Here is a 17,593-nt window from a genome sequence, read left to right as displayed (position 1 = left end):
ACGCCACACAAACAGTTTCTTCCCTTCCGCTGTTGGCCTCCTCAACAAGGCCAAGAGCTCACACTGACTTTAATGACCTTATGTCTTAAAACAATTTGCATTTTGCACTACATTACAATTGCTGTAATATTTGTATTTTATATTGTATTTTATATTGTAAATTGGCAACTCATATTTTATGGCAACTTTTATTTTATTGTATATTTTATTTTAATTGTATTCCACTTAGTATGGCCAGTTTATGTATCTTTAGTATAGTTAAACCACGTATTTAAATTTAAGAGACCTATATGTTTATTGTATGCACCTTCCTGCCAAAGCAAATTCCTTGTCTGTGCAAACTTTCATGGCGAATAAATCCCTTTCTGATTCTGATTGTTAGGCGTAGCGACGGTTGCTAGTTGTGTTAGCTAACATTACCTGGCACTAATCACACCCCACTACGTGTACATCTTGGACACGAACAGTGCTCGATAAGTCTCAAACTATTCAAGACTTCAATGTCTATGTTCTGTAGAGCACTTATCCGCCCACGTACCACTACAACAGTGTTTTTCAAACTTTTTCAGACCAAGTACCACTTGGCCAATAAATAAAAACTCGCGGACCATCTAACTAAATAGTAGACTATATCCCCGGAACAACAGGCCTCCAGACCTGGCGCCATAAAATTGTTAGCGGCACATGAGTTTTGGATAATGTAGGCTATTCCGCGAATTATAATTTACGCTAAGAAAAAAATGCAAGTTTTGAGACTGCTTAACAATCCGAGTGTTAATCAAGCACGGAGCCAGACGTTGTAAATATACTAGCCCAAACATAGGACATATGGGTTTGATGTGATGCAGAGAGGGATTTCCACACAAAATATTTGGCCATTATTTGAGTGCTAAATAGTTTTTGGAGATTTATGTAAAATAAACAGCCGTTTTTCAATTGGTAAAACCTTGTCTTGTGATGCCATCACTCCGTCCCTGTTCCCATCCATCTCCCTGACGCGTATCGTTACAGTTGGGCCGCCCGGCCCGGCAATCAGTAGCCTATCTGAGAAAACTTTTTAGAAAAGAAGGCTATGGACCCAACCAACTCTCTTTGGGAGGGGAGAACTCCCTCACATGGTACAACCAGAGAGGCTCTGGTACAACCCATGCAGAGGCCGCGATGTCAGAATGCGGAACGTGTGTAGCCCATTTTAATAGGCTACTACTGACTGTGTTTTCTTTGTTCTAAGTTGTATGTTAGAAATGTCGCAATAATTTACTTGTGGCCGTCGCGGACCACTAAGGGGGCAGTGGTGGTCCGCGGACCACACTTTGAGAACGACTGCTCTACAAAATCTACTATGTGTGCCAAAATAATATATCCTGACAGCCATGGGGATCAATTTGATCTAAGGCCAGAATGCTATCTCTGACTTGGCTAATGCCTTCCATCATGTACCAAATCTAGGTGTCCCTATCTGCCTTCAATCTTGTGTGCAGCTGCGTTGGTCTGAAGATAACCACGACCCTCTTGTTTGCATTTGAGATTGGAAATAAATACAGCACAGAAATAAACGTGGTGTGAAAATATATGTGGAAATAAATGTGGTTTCTTATATACTAGTGTAATAATTGGACCAATACGCTGTTCCTATTGGTCCAGAAGACGTTTTCTAAAGTTAACAAATCCATTTATTGACCTTCCGAATGTTCGCAGAGGTAAATAAACGTTTTTAACCAACCAAAGAGTTGTTCTGTTCAGTTGTTGATATGTTGCCTTGAAGATGTAGTGACGTCACCAGTGCAAGTGCAGCTGATTGCTCTGACAACATGGCGTCTGCTCCAGATTCATTGTGTTTGATTGGGATCTTCCCACGTATTGTTGTAGTATATAAGAAACCAAATGCTTACTCTTCGACAGGTCAGCAAACGCTTTGTCGCCTCGATTTGTTAAAACGATTCGTTTTAACAAATCTTGGTTTACAAAAGCGTTTGCAGACCTGTCAAGGAGTAAACATTTGCTGTGTGTAAAAGTTTTTAAAATAAATAAACGTGGCATTTGGAAATAAAAGTCCCATGAAGTAAATAAATGTTGTCTATACAAAAACATAATTTTGAAATGTACCACATGTAAATGTGTTTATTTTTGATGTCGGTAAATGGATTCAGCTATATAATTATATAATGTTATATTTATATATTTATTCCCATCTTTTTTTAATTTCAGAGTTTATTTCATAGCCAAATTTATTTGTGTTTGTATTTATTTACCTATTTATTTATTTAATTTTGACTAACTATCATGTTAATCAGTGATGGTGCTGTTGGATGCTGGAGTGGTCCAAGCAGGTTTGTGGTGTGCTGCTCCTGCCAGTCGATGTCACCTCTAGACTCTGACATTTTCCTCCCACACTGTAACTGCCAGGAGTAGCAGTAAGGCTAAAAGTTGTAGTAGGTGCACAACAGGCAGTAATGCTGTAATTGTTAAATCAGCTTCTTCAACTAACGTCAACTACTTGTTGCTCCTCTGTCGTGAAGTCCGCCTGTTTAATTTAAGAATTGCATAATTTTTGATAAACGTTCCTTAAATTTGGCATCTTGGTTCTTCCTCTTCTCAAATCCACATTGAAAAGGTTTAATTGTAACAAAGATTGTGTGGCACACAACACACATTACGTGATCGGCCAGGGATATTTGTGCCTGCGCCAGGCTTTCACTAGCCCCTTTTATACAGAAATCCTGAAATCTTGTCGAAAAGAAGATCCTTATCAATAAAATACTGTGCTAATTGCCCCATTTCAGATATGTTTCAAACTCTGTAAAATTCTGCAAGAATTCTTCTATGAAAAAGGTAGTATTTTGAGCCTGGTTTGACAACAGAAAATAAATATTGGGGTTGATCGTTTTGGACAAATTGTTTAGTTATTAGAATAAAATCACCGGAACAAGCTGGATGCCAAAATGGAAATGCAATAGCAGCAAGATCCATCAGGGCCTATCCTTCAAGCTGAGGAACTGGGAGTGGGGCCTGGGAAAAAGGGCAAAAAGTATGTTGAGGCGTATTCTCTCTCATGTGCGTTCCTCCCCTCTGAGCCCTGTTGGCTCGGTTTTTATAGAGGACGTGAGCCCTGTTGGCTCGGTTTTTGTAGAGGACGTGAGCCCTGTTGGCTTGGTTTTTGTAGAGGACGCGTCTTATTGGGTAACGTGTCGGAGCCAAGCAGCAGGAGTGAGGATTTTCAACTGGTTTTGTTCCAGGGACCACCATTCTTACTAAAAAGTAGGTGAACCTCGCCAAAACAGCTGGAGGTTAGCTGGAGGTGGTGCTGGGTCATCCAGGTAAATATGACTATTATTAATTCAACTTCTCTGTAAAAAAACAGAATTTTCAATAAATAAAAATAATCAATACAGCTTAAATAAGTTATAATGATTTAACATGTTCATTCTAAACAACTCGTGTGCACAACACACAGCATCCAGATGCTGTGTTCAGTATGCAGATACTACAGATGTTCTAGCTGCCTACACTGTCATGTATGTTAAAAATCTCAAAACAATCAGTTAGAATTGTAACCTTGGACCCAAAGTGTTCTCGAAAGGTCCGTGGCATAGACTTCCAAAGTTCCTCTCTCCTTGGCCAAAAAATACATTTATTAAGCTTCATGTACAAAACATGTAATACACTAAAAAGGCTTTGGAAACTTGTCGGCTGAGAAATTCCAAATCTGTATGCAAGATCCTGTTCTGTAAAGTTGTGACGCAGTTTCATCAATACCAACATAAGTTTCTGAAACTTGTCCAGTGGAACCTTAATGCTGTCAGTGAGGGAGCCTTCAATGAAACTAAAGACTGGGTAAACCAGTGTAATATCTCACTTTCTTCTCATTATCTCTGAATGCATCCATGGTCATCTCTTCACTGGCTATCTGATGTTTAAGTGCAATTTTGTGTGCAATCAGTCTCTCATAATCGGCTTTTGATTTAGAGTTTGGCTCAGATGTCCATGGTGTTGGTCTGTCCAGTGCAGGATCTGCAACAGCTTCAGCAGTATCCATCCCTTGCATGTCTCGCTCTTGTTCCACATTGTCTGTGCTTATGGAAGCTATCTGTTGTCTACGTTGCTGTACTCTGTTATACCTGTCAATTGTGCTTGCCTTCCCTGACTTGTCATGTGTTCCTCTTTCATTCTTTCCTGACAACTTTAATGAGGGGGCCCAGTAAGGATGTGTGCAGTGGTGTCGGTATGATGGCTTGCCTTAGAGAAAGTGCCAGGGAGTCTTTAAATCTCTATAAGTAAATTCAACCAACTAATTGTGAGCAAATAGTAAATTCAACAAACTAATTGTGAGTAAATAAACAAACTCCAAACATACTATAACAAACTACAGCAGTTGATATGTAGTTCAAACCGCAGACGTTTATTTTGAAATCCGTCAAACCGGAAAGAGCCAGCTAACGTTGACAAGCTAACAAAATCAGCTGGTCAGACATGTAGCGCTAATGCATTCAGAGATGCACAGTGTACGGTCAATTTAATAGATAAAATCATTGGCTGTAGATAAAACATGACCAATCAAACAACCTTACAAACATTTGAAACCGTACGTTAATTTACATCACTGTTTACCTGTCGCAAAATGGTCAGAACAGACTTTGCTGTGAGGAATAGGCTGGAAGTTCAGTCTGTTAATTCCGAGCAACCATAGATCTCTCCTTCGGTGACTCAGCTTCTCGGTAGCTTTCCCTTCGTTTTTGTGGCCGCGGCAGGCTATTGTGACGCTGATCGAATAACTTCAGGGGGTCCAGTAGAGGGTCTGTGATGGATTTGAGCTGTGCCAGCACTAGGCACTCGAAATAATTCATTAACCCAGTAGTGGTAATGAAGGAAATCAGTATTATAGTTTTATAAATCTGCAATGGTTCTGTGTTCTAGAAGCGACCAGGGCAAGTGCTGCTCCCCCCAAGACAATGACGCAGTCAGCCAAAAAGAGCCACAGAACCTGGACTTCCAGTTCCTTCTCTCCGGCCACAGGATTATTTGACACTAATCAAATTGTTATTCAAAACAATTATTTGAATAGTTTACCTCAAATACTGGTAATGGAATGTTTCAGTAAAGCTGAACTACTAAGTAAAGCAGGCGATCAGGACGAATACTGACCGTCATCCTCTTATAGTTTATCAACAGATTTTATTTAAATAAAAAAGGTATGTTAAGTGAGTGTGTTTTATGTTTAACAAACTCAACTGACTTGAGTCTAATAGTGTTTCAATTATGCAGTTACTTCTGTGTATAAAATAAAACTAATATCAGATATCAATTAATAAAATGGTAAGGATCATTTAAGTGTTAGTAGCTGGCAGATTGTTTTATAATCTGTCATGTAAATAGATTTCAGTCGTATTTATATTTATTAGATGCTCTTATCCAGAAAGACTTACAGTAAGTACAGGGACATCCCCCTGAGGCAAGTAGGGTGAAGTGCCTTGCCCTAGGACACAACGTAATTTTTCCCAGCCTGGAATCAAACCAGCAACCTTCTGATTAATAACCAGACTCCCTAACCGCTCAGCCATCTGACCCCCATCTAACCCTAACCCTCAATTTTAAGATGAGTCTGAAACATAACACTTTGAAAACTTGACATAAGCACTGTAGCCTATAAAGGCTGTGTGTAGGCCACATAACAATGTAACACATACATTATCCAGCTATTTATACTCTTAAGATTCGTTTTTGATGATTGGAGGCTTAGACAAAAAAAAAAAAAAGAGTTTTAGCGCTGCAAACCAATGAAATCGGCAGCGGGAGAAATCAAATTTTAAAGGCAGCAGGTAGGCTACGTTACTGCAAGAATCCACGTGATCGTCAAGATGCAAAGACAAACGCAAAGACCATAGCAAACGACAGTTGAAGTGGCACATTGTAAACGCAATGCAGCAAAGTAAACGGCTGAGACCAAAGCAATAGCCAAAGACAAAAGCAACGACCACAGCAAACGACAGGTTAAGTGGCACATTGTAAATGACTGAGAGCAAAGCAATAGCCAAGATAACCAGACGTATTGTACAAAAGCTTCAACATATTTTCGGCTCTCCTGGGCAATCCAGGAATACGGCATATATTGCACATCAACATTAATGTTTGAAGCTCATGATTCGTACCCAACGTTTCTGGTTGGACTTGGACCTTTGGACTTGGATGTGTCTGGCTCTGGCACACACGTTCTTTTAGTACGTTTCTGAAGCTAAGCTAACATAATGACTTAAGGCCAAAATATGCTTCTGCATCTCCGTTTACGGATGGGCGGGCGCACAGATACAGACGGATAGACTGCGTTCATGGTTCTCCGTAGGTTGTGGGTGCTGAAAACAATTCAACGTTTTTTTGTAAGATGTCGTCGAGTGTTTATTTACATAGGTTACGAAGAAGTCGGAGGAAATTTACAAATTAGCCGTTTAATCAATAAAATATGCACATTTTCAGCAACTACACTGCCCATTTCTCGTCACATTTTAATTCAGATGCTGATTTACATGTACTGTTCAGCTGAAATATGAATTGGAAAAACGTACAGCAATGGCGGTCAAAGGATTGTTCGTCCTGTTTATCACAGCAACCCCGCCCCTGCCCCTGACGCAAGCAGTTCTTAATACTGACCAATCACAGCCACTCCGTAGCTCTCCGAAATTACGACGGATAGTTAGAAAATTCAGGAGGTGCACGTCAAGCTCTCCGAGGCTCTCCGAGGGCTGACGGAGAGCCCGTAGAGGGCGATCCACAGAGACGAGGGCGTTCCCATGTGTCCGTTTTTCGAAAAAACGCAGAAGGATATTTCGGCCTAAACAAACTCCGAAACTCAACTGACTTTTTTAGTTTCTAGGTCTTCAGCGGTGAAAATATGTTACGCACTAAAGGGCTTTATATGCTACTCCGTTTACGGATGGGCGGATACGATACTCTTTTTTTGTTATGGTTCTCCGTAGGCTGTGGGTGCGGAAAACAATACACCGCCAAAAGAGTAAGTGGCGCAACGGTAATTATGTTGTCAGCGGACCAATCACAGCCAAGGGGGTATCCGTAACTATTCAAAATTAGGATGGATAGTTAAGGTTGATTTAGGATACTCCTACTTCCAAAAAACGGACACATGGTGATATGCAGATTTTCTGTGTACATGTGTAGCCTAAGTATCTGTAAGGTCAAAGGTCGTGAAGCGAGACTCCCACCGAGCAGAATATAGCACACAGTCCAGACAGTTAGGAGACTGTGAGGCAAATTATGGACAAAACAGAACTTTGTGATTAACGACCCGTTCACCTGCTAGTATGCTCTAGTGTATCAGTGTACTGACCACTGAAGACCCGTTAAGGAAGCAATTCTGTGCATTCTATATCTGAACATGTCCAACAACTGTATTTAAGCACTCTGAAGAGAGATGTTTGTCACTCATGCCATCAGTTTGTCTTGAACTGATTGTTTGATCCGGGTACTCGACTAATAAACCAAGAATCAAACTCCTTTCCGTTGTCGTGACTCCTTCCGGTCTACCTTCTTCAGAAACCTCCCTATCACATGGCAACACCTTCGTCTAGGTGGAATGCCCTGGGAGAGCCCCGGAGAGCTCGACGTGCACCTCTGGGACAAGTGGATATCATGTCGTTACCTCTTGTCCAGATAAGTAGTACTACCGGTAAACTTATCTAGATCTAGAAATAGAAGACATCATGCTAGCTATGGGCTAACTTGCCAGGCCCACCTGTAAAATCACCCCAAGATCAAAATAAGCATCCCACGTTTTGATGGTACTAGCAGAGCCCATATTAGACATTCTCTGGTGGTAGGCCTTCTAGCCAAGTGCTTATTTCTAAGGTGCAAATACTGAGGATAAATAAACCTGCAATATCAAAGGGTCATTGATTGCAAAACCGAATTTACTTTGTCACAGTTGAATAACGACAGTTCAGTGGGTAAAATGTGCATACAGTGAAACTCAAAGTCCATTGACACCTCTTTCCTATGCAAATCTCACAATTAAAAAATGTAGCTGTTAAACGGTAGGTTTCCACCTAGGCTCCACCTTTTTTGGCTCGGTCTGTATCTTTGTCACGCCCCAAAATGTGCTCCGCGCTGCTTTGTGTACTTTTACGGAATTACAAAGAAGAACGTTTTTCAAGGATATTGAAACTGGACTACGGTCGTAAATGCAGTGTTCCAGGCTGTACAGGGAATGCTGACACTTTTCCCAGTCTTCCCAAGGAACCAAACACTCGATGGGCTGTGACGTTTGTCTATGAGAAGATCCCTGTGCAGTTCAACCCTCAGTTACACATTTGCTCGAATCGTTTCACAGAGGACAGTTTTGAAAACCTGGGACAATGGAAAGCAGGATTTAGTGTGATACATGTAAATGTGTGATACATATAAATGTGCTCATGGTTATGCTGCAATATCTATTGATGTCAGTTTCACCTCCACTAGTAATGATACTAGCTCTGATCAAAGTTATTTTGTTCTTGAAGAACAAAGCAAGCTCTTCACATTAAACTGCTGAGGTTGGAGGGGGGGCAGGGACAGTGTTTAGCAGCTGGTCAATGGTGAAGAAGAGAACTCTGGAATTTCTGGCATTTTCCGTAACAATGTTGGAATAATATTATTTCCTTGCTAGACGGATGGTTTTGGTATAGTTGGTTAGTGTATCTTTGTAGACATTGTAGTGGATAGTGATCTTTGTTTTCCTCCATTTTCTCTCTGCTGAGCGGCATTTTCTTTTCGTTTCACTAACATTTTTATTCTGTGGGAGGTTCTGCTTGTGGACTTATTTTAAGTTTTCAGTGGTGCAACAGAGTCTAACACAGATAAGCAACAGTACATTTTAAAGAAGAGATTTAAAACCATCATATGTTGATGCAGTTTTTATATATTAAGGAACAATTTCAGTATCACAATGCATTTGTCTTTTTAAAAGCTACCAACAAAATCCATAGTTTTCAGGTGCGTTTTGACATGCTTGGCCAAAGGAAACCAAAACATGACTCAACACCTTGAATTTATTTTTCCTGTGGGGGTCACATTTACATCTTTTGAAAAGTCTTGTTTAAAGCAAACATTATTCACATCTCTTCTGAAACTGTCAAATGTTGATTCAGATTCAGAATATATTTTGTATCCGTTCATACACTTTGGATTTGTGTCTTAACATGAAACTTGGTACAGTATGCATTTGTAGAATTATCTTGTTTTTATATTTTTAATTATCTTTGTGTTTGACTCTTGATCAAGGGAAGTTAGAGACTCGAAAAACCATTTCAGTGAGTCCCAAAGCAAGCAGATAGATGATGACTTTCAGAAGCACTTGGCTGGTACTAAACTGGGGGACAAATTTAAATACGATGTTTACTGCAAGTAAATGATCCTGGGAGCTCCATAATCCACTTAGCGTAGTAATTTATTTTTTTACAGTTGTGTAAATTGTTATTCATGTTAGATTTTGTGATGATATAAAATGCATGTTGTTCTACACTTTTACAGAGGCAGCTTTGCCTGGCAGCCTCGGTGCACGGAGACTCAGTCGAACAAAGACAGGGAGTCTACCTGCGGGAGTCCACCGAGGAAGGCCGGCGAGGCGGATCACCTTTTCTGATAAGCATCAACCTATTCATATTTAGATTATATTTTACCTAGAACTCATTCATAGCTAGCATGTGTTTCCTTAGCATTCCTGTTCATTACACTACCTGTAGACGTAGATATGTCACAAAGTATATACGGTCAATTTCTAACCTTCACTACCTATCCAGATCTTCTCCATCTGCCCTCTCTTTCTGTAGGGCTCTGGAACTTCCAGTCTGCTACGAACAAGGCAGACTTCATCTCGACGTTTGTATCCCATGCTTCTCTTCATGCCCTCGCGCTGACAGAGACGTGGATCCGCCCAGAGAACACTGCAACTCCAGCTGCTCTCTCCGTCAACCACTCCTTCACTCACCGCCCGGTTGGACGAGGTGAGTGAGTGAAGGAGTGGTTGACGGAGAGAGGTTTGCTTCTTTCCCCACATATTAAATACACATCCACACCACTTTCTGTTACTGCCAAATCATTTGAACACCATTATGTGATGCTAACTGATCCTATCAAAGCATGCTTATTTGTTCTTTATCGCCCACCAGGACTGCTAGCCGACTTTGTGGAGGAGCTGGACATGCTCCTCAGCGTCCTCCCAGATGATGGAACTCCCCTGATAGTCCTTGGGGACTTCAACATCCATCTCCAAGGAATGCAGGCTGTCGACTTCTCGTCTCTCCTGACCTCCTTCGACCTGATGCTGCTGAGCACACCGGCGACCTACAAGGCAGGCAAACAGCTAGACCTCATCCTGACACGTAACTGTATCACTGACTTATCCTCTGTAACCCCACTGCACATTTCTGATCACTACTTTATCCAATTCTCTGTCTCTCTCTCTCCCTCCTACCTCCCCTCCCCTTGTAACTTTCCGGTGCAACCTCCGCTCCCTATCTCCCTCCCATTTCTCCTCTATTGTAACATCCTCCCTCCCTCCCATTGACGAGTTCTCGTCCCACCCCACTAACACTGCCACAGACTCCTTGTTAACCACTTTAACTGCATCACTTGACTCTCTGTCCCCTGTCAACCAGGCCTGCCCGATCTTCCCCCTCCTGCCCGTGGCTTACGGATGCTATTTGTGAAGAACGGTCCACCTTTCGGGCTACGGAGATGAGATGGCGCAAGTCCAAAGACGGTCTGGACCTTGATAAGTATCACTCCCTCCTTAAATCCTTCTCTTCTCACATAACTGATGCTAAAACCCTCTACTTTCTGAACAAAATGAACTCTCCTTAAAACCCCACAAACTTTTTTCTACCTTCTCCACCCTTCTTAACCCACCTCCCCCACCCCCTCCCCACCCTGACAGCAGACGACTTCTCCTCCTTCTTTGAGGAAAAAGTCGCCGACATTAGCAGTCGGTTCCCTAAACCCACCTTTCCTTCCCTCTCAGCCTCCATGAGTGACCCAACTAAATGTCTAAACTCTTTCTCTCCCCTGTCCGAGGCAGAGATCTCGGACCTCATTCTCTCTCATCGCCCCACCTCCTGTCCCCTTGATCCTATCCCCTCCCCTCTCTTTCAAACCATCTCCCCCTCCATCATAACTTTTCTTCTCCATGTCCTAAACTCCTCTCTTACCTCTGGCACCTTTCCCTCTGCCTTCAAACAGGCCAGAAGAGTTGCCCCTCTTCTCAAAAAGCCCTCCTCCCTTAATCCTGCCGTCCTCCAGAACTACAGACCGGTATCATTGCTACTCTTTTCAAAAACAATTGAACGTGCTGTATCTAACCAACTGTCAAACTTTCTCTCTCAGAACAACCTGCTTGACCCCAACCAATCGGGCTTCAAGACCGGCCACTCCACAGACACTGCCTTCCTTTCAGTCACCACTGCCTTCCAGTCTGCCAGAGCGGCTTCCAGGTCATCCGTCATCATTCTGTTGGATCTTTCTGCAGCGTTTGATACGGTTCAACACCAGATCCTGCTCTCCAGACTTACAGAGATGGGCATCACTGGCACTGCACTCCAGTGGATCTCATCCTACCTGTCGGAAAGATCCTACCAGGTCTCCTGGGGAGGCAAAGTGTCAGACCCTCGCCAGCTCTCCACTGGTGTCCCACAGAGCTCCGTCCTTGGACCCCTCCTTTTCTGTCTGTACACCACCTCACTTGGACCAATCATCACCTCCCATGGCTTCTACTACCACTGCTACGCCGATGACACGCAGCTGTACCTGTCGTTCCCCCCGACTAATCCGGGGATTTCAGCTAGGATTGAGGCCTGCCTCACAGACATCTCCGGCTGGATGACCGAGCACCACCTCCAGCTGAACATCACCAAAACAGAACTTCTCATCATCCCGGCTAAACCCTCAATCTCCCACGATCTGTCAATCAGCCTGGGATCTGCGACGGTGACCCCTTCATCCTCTGCCAGGAACCTTGGGGTTACCATAGATGACGAGCTCTCCCTCACGGCCCACATTGCTGCAGTCTCCCGGTCGTGTAGATTCACCCTCTACATATCCGGAAGATCAGGAGATACCTGTCTGAGCACTCCACCCAGTTGCTAGCTCCAAGCACTGGTCCTCTCCAAGTTGGACTACTGCAACTCGCTGGTCTCCCAGCATGTGCAACCCGCCCTCTTCAGAGGATTCAGAATGCGGCGGCCCGCCTGGTCTACAATCTACCCAGACGCTCCCATGTTACCCCGCTCCTCATCTCTCTCCACTGGCTACCCATCAACGCCCGTATCAGATTCAAGACACTGGTACTGACCTTCCGACGAGTGAACGGGACTGCACCTGACTACATCAAGTCTCTCCTGCAGCCTTACACCCCCACCCGTCACCTACGGTCTTCTTCAGACAACCGCCTGGTGGTCCCACCGCTCAAGACCGCCTAGTCCCGACACAACCTCTTCTCCTGCCTGGACCCCCAATGGTGGAACCAGCTCCCCACCTCCATCAGGGACACTGACTGTCTCCCCACCTTCAAGAAAAGGCTCAAGACGCACTTGTTCCGGGAGTACGACGGCACTTAGGAATGCCTGATTGGACCTGTTAGTTTCCTCCAGGATCACAATGACGCTTAGTGAGAGACTTGTTGCTCTTGTAGGTTTGTTAATTCTAAGTTAACTCTTGTACTCGCTGTGAAATATTTTACTGTTGATTGTTCTTCTACAGGTACAGTCTTGCACTTTTGGGGTTCATTTTGTTTTAATTTGTTACTTGTATAACTGCATGCTCTTATGGGTATTCCCTTGGCACTTGTTTAGTTTTTTCACAATGTATGCTTCATGTTTTGGCTGATTGCAATGTTTGGGACTACCTCGTTGTTATGATCAGTGACCTATAATCTTTTGTAAAGCTCTCTCTCGGAAGTCGCTTTGGATAAAAGCGTCTGCTAAATGCATAAATGTAAATGCTAACCCGTTGGACAGCAAACATGTTTGAAAAAAAAGGTTGCGACAGTGGGAAAAACCAACAAATAATCGGAGCACTATCAAGTTTGTTTTGTAGATCTGAAACATAATGGCAGATGACACCACACATGGTATCACTCCACGTGTGTGGGTTAGGACGAGGAGGTAGATGACGAGGATTATTTTAAATGTTATTTGTGTCCAGATTAATTTTGTATTTTTTGTTTGTTTTGTATTTAAATAAATGTTCATATTTTCAAAGATTTGCACAAGTCATTTGTCTTTTGCTAACCGTCCTGTCAGGGGTGCAACTACCCAGTGTCAGAGGGGTATGCGGCAACAATATAAAAAATAAAATAAGTGTGCCGGACATCAACATGTATAGGCTTTAAATAATAAAGGTTTATTTTAAAGTATATCAGCCACTGTGGGCCTACCATAATTATAAATAATGATATATGTATATATAGCATAGGTATATTCAGGGCTTGACAAATTGTGGCAACCATATTGTGACATGTGGTAACCTAATCATCACCCCTGGCAACCACATTATTGTAGCCCATTTTTTTCATGTACTTTATTTTCATTACAAATAAATCATCATCGATGGCATTCGAGCATATGCTTTGCGGATGTTTAAATTTGCGTTCTGATTTGTTTACTACGTCCCCACTGTCAGACAAAGGCTAATTGTTATATTTCCCACATGCAGGGTTTTGATCCAGAAATGCATTTTTAATTCGCAATGGCAAAATTAGCTTAGCCTATAACAAAACATGTTAAATTATTTCGATTTGGCATTAGAACTAATCAGACTTCATCTGTAAGCAACCCCACTTTAGCTCACATTAGCAAACACTAGCTAGTCTGAAAACAAGTCTGTTTACATGAATATTTGCACGTCTCCAAGTTTGGTAGAAAATCTGTGCATAATTGCACACTGCGCATGATTGATGTAAACCAGAGTTGTTGCATTAGTTACGTTTTCCAGATTCTTGTCATGTATTGTACATGCTACCTTATATTTTCCTGTTTTCAGCTCATCAACCTCGGTTTTATATATTCTAAACTAGCCTGAAACCCAAATTTGGCTGGTACATTGCGTGTTAGCAAACGCTAAGTCTGTTAACATGAATATTTGCAAGCCTCCAAGTGTAACGATGTGAATTTTTAGTTAAATTACTGTATAATGTTGGGAGTTCACGCCATCTACTGGCCTTTTGTTGTAATTAGCGGAGTAATGCAGCCGGCAGCAAAACTGTGGAATTCTGGGAATGTTACCACAGAATTGGGGAGAATGTCTCTCGGTAAGTTGGGTGAAGAACTGTTGGATCATATATGGTTTCAAAAGTGTATTTATTGTTATTATTTACTGGAAAAAAAGATTCGATTTATGCAATTGTTTGGATTTGGGCATTGAATATAACTTTTTTAGTTTGTTTGATTGATTAGCCGTGTTTGATGCTAGCTATGTTATTCTGCTTTAGGTTTAGAAACCATTTCTCAGCGAAACCCCGACATGTGCATTATTCTGTTGCAGGTAATTCACTGTTATCCTTTTTTTTGAGAGTTTGTATTGTATAATAAAAACCACTAGGCCTATACGATCACAGGGAATGTTACCACAGAATTGGGGAGAATGTCTGTCGGTTTAGAAACCATTTCTCAGCGAAACCCCAACACGTGCATTATTCCGTTGCAGAAATAAAGTGTCTATCATCCCTAACTGCGTGTGACGAGTGGTTGAGTTGGAGGACGGAGAACAGCGGTCACACAAGCACAAACGTCACACTTTAAATCCTACCTGTTGCCTTTAACCATCCACTTATTTACTACTACTGTTGCATCCCTTGACATGCCATCTCCCTTTCCCTATTTCTTTTTCTATTTTTAGCCCCCGACAGCTTTTTTGCTTTGTCCATCATTTTCCATAGACGACAACTCAATACTCGTAACTGCTCGCGCAGCGCTCGGCGCCCCCGCTCCCTCTAGATTTCAAAATTATATTTTATGAGATACTGCTTTATACCCAAGAACAACTGCAATCCCACCAGAATCTTGACCCTTACTTATCAACATGTCTAGCAATGCTACAGTAATTTACAAAGATGTGAGAGCCATCAAGTTGAGACTCCATCCAGTAACTCCATATTTGATCAAATGAGAGGTGGGGGCAGGTTGATAGCCTTACAAGATCAGCCTTTATTCTTCAGCCCAAAGTACAACATCTCTTGGTCAAAATTGTCATTCAGCAAATTCAACAATTAATATTAATGTAGATTATTGTTCCTACAATTAACATCACCTGTGACCATGCATCCTGTCGTAACTGGTGTTCCAGTAAATCTTTTTCGAGATAGCCTTTATTCTTCTACCTTAAGTAGGCCTACACCATCTCTTGGTCACTCTATAATTTTTGCCTCCCAGTCAGCCAGCACCGATGGAGTTGGCCGTTCCGGGGTTACAATGGCCCCTTGACGCATCGTTAGGGAAGATGGGAAATCTGATGATGACTTCATTCATTTACCAAATAGGATATAGCATTTTGGCCAAATGGTTCCTATTTACCCGTATTGTGGGTGCAATTCCCTTAACTCTCCATCACATTGCTTATGACCCTGTGGTATTTCTTAAAACATTTGGAAGTGGCTTTTCATCAAGGCAAGAACAAGGTGTATTGACACAGAAGAGGTAAAGCAAGTCAGTAGAAATGGCAAATAATGTGTGCGGGGAATATTTTGAGATGAGAGTTTAAATGACATTTGACAGCATACAGAAACCTTGATATTGATCATAACAGCAAATACTTTAGAGAAGAGGCCAGGCAAGAACAGTAATTAGAAAATGTAATTTCCGTTTTGGTTTATTTTTCCTTTCCGCAAGACTCTGGCCTGGATGAAACCTCAGAATCAGTTACAAGAAATGTATAATGTCCCTAGAGTATCATTTGTTCTCAACCAGAGCTGGTTAATAGGATAAACATCTGCTATGATGGCATAACACCACAACAATCTCACAACCACATGGGAATATGCAGTTAGTTAATAGCATTCTGAATAGGACTGATAAGGTCATAGTTCACAGATCCCATACACTTAACAATGCTCATTATGATAGCCTTAGAACCTAGTTTCATATTGTAGAAATGTTGCTTGATATTTTCTTTACTTCCGAACCAAACCAATTGACCCCGGAAACAGAAATGTGGTATTTGGTCTTTTCTCCACATTTAATCACAAAAATGTCAGAACTAATCAGAAACAGGTGTTGTATACAAAGGTATACAGTATATTGTGTCAAGGAATGACTCAATTGCATAATCACATGCATAATTGAGGGTGTAAAGCTCTCAAAGCTCTTAGCCAAAATGAGGGGTTGGCAACAATTTTATCACCTGGTTGGCCTGTTCAACTGCTATTTCTTGCCCACCATCACTCTTCAATGCACATACACGTACATATAACTTTCATAAGTTGAGAAGGACAATTTTGAGTGATAAACAAAAGAGGAAAGAAAAAGGCAGTGGTCTATAATTTTTTTCCAGAACTGTATATATATATTTCTATATATATATATATATATTCTATATATATATATATATATATTTATATATATATATATATATATATATATATATATATATATATCTCACAGTGATGTGATGGCAGGTTGTCTAAGGTGGCCTTTTGTAGCTTTTAACCTTCTGGCTACATCATTTTATATTGGGCACATGATGGATGGCATTTCAGAGTAACACTGTGTGATGTCGCTATGAATCAGCTCTGCCGCTCATACACCACATTAAATTCAGCCTGTCTCTGTCATCTACAACATGTATGGGATGTGATAGGTGAACTTTGTGGTAGGTGAAATAATTTGATATATTCATAAACAAGACTCAGACCATTGTGGTATTATAAAATGTTAATTTATTGTTAATGACAAGATACATGATTAAATATAGCATTATAAATGTATATCTGCTGGTCTTAACTGGTCCCAACTGGTCCCAACTAAATTGTACATTAAACCTTTAAATATACATGTATAACCACACAAACAACCACACACTATATGGGAAAAAATTCTGGTTTGCAGAACATGATTTTTCTCATTAAATCTTAATAGTTTTCATAGTTTTTGCAATTTTGTTACAACACTCATAAAGCATATAGGCTACTGTATGACCTTATGTGTGAGCTTTGACAGAGCTGCTCAAGTGGAAATGATCTAACAGGAAAACTAGTAGTTGATTATGTTTTGGACTTTCCTCAAAGGGAAATATGAAACAGAAATTGATTTTACATCTTTAATTTTATAATCTGATTGACCCTGATGACTGCAGGGCTCTGGTATTCTAAATCTCTGTAATGACCATCTCAGTCATTAAAGCAAATACATGTATTTCTGTAGTATCACTAGGGCCGGGAGTAAGACGGTACATACTGTGCGACGGTAGAAATGTGTCTACCGGGAGCAATTTGGCTATACCGATTTAACTGTGGTATACTTTTGTACTATATTTTTGTATTACACGTGTCAATTAAATGTCTGGTTGTTGTATTGTATATAAGCCATGGTATAAATCGCATTCTTACGATATTTTGAATTGTAGT

General features: G+C 41.3%; 1 long non-coding RNA gene across 1 annotated transcript; it reads left to right on the top strand.

Annotated features, from left to right (window-relative positions):
- The first annotated feature begins 4,432 nt into the window (after positions 1-4,432).
- LOC146238090 (uncharacterized) lies at positions 4,433-5,198 on the top strand. Its single transcript, XR_014740635.1, has 2 exons — positions 4,433-4,793; positions 4,915-5,198. It is a non-coding gene; the product is annotated as an uncharacterized LOC146238090 (long non-coding RNA).
- Positions 5,199-17,593: the final 12,395 nt, after the last annotated feature.

The sequence above is a fragment of the Hypomesus nipponensis genome, chromosome 21 (assembly GCF_054491055.1).
Source record: "Hypomesus nipponensis isolate SF chromosome 21, ASM5449105v1, whole genome shotgun sequence".
NCBI lineage: Eukaryota > Metazoa > Chordata > Actinopteri > Osmeriformes > Osmeridae > Hypomesus > Hypomesus nipponensis.
Note: the sequence above shows the minus strand (reverse complement) of the source record. Positions and strands in the feature narration are given on the sequence as shown.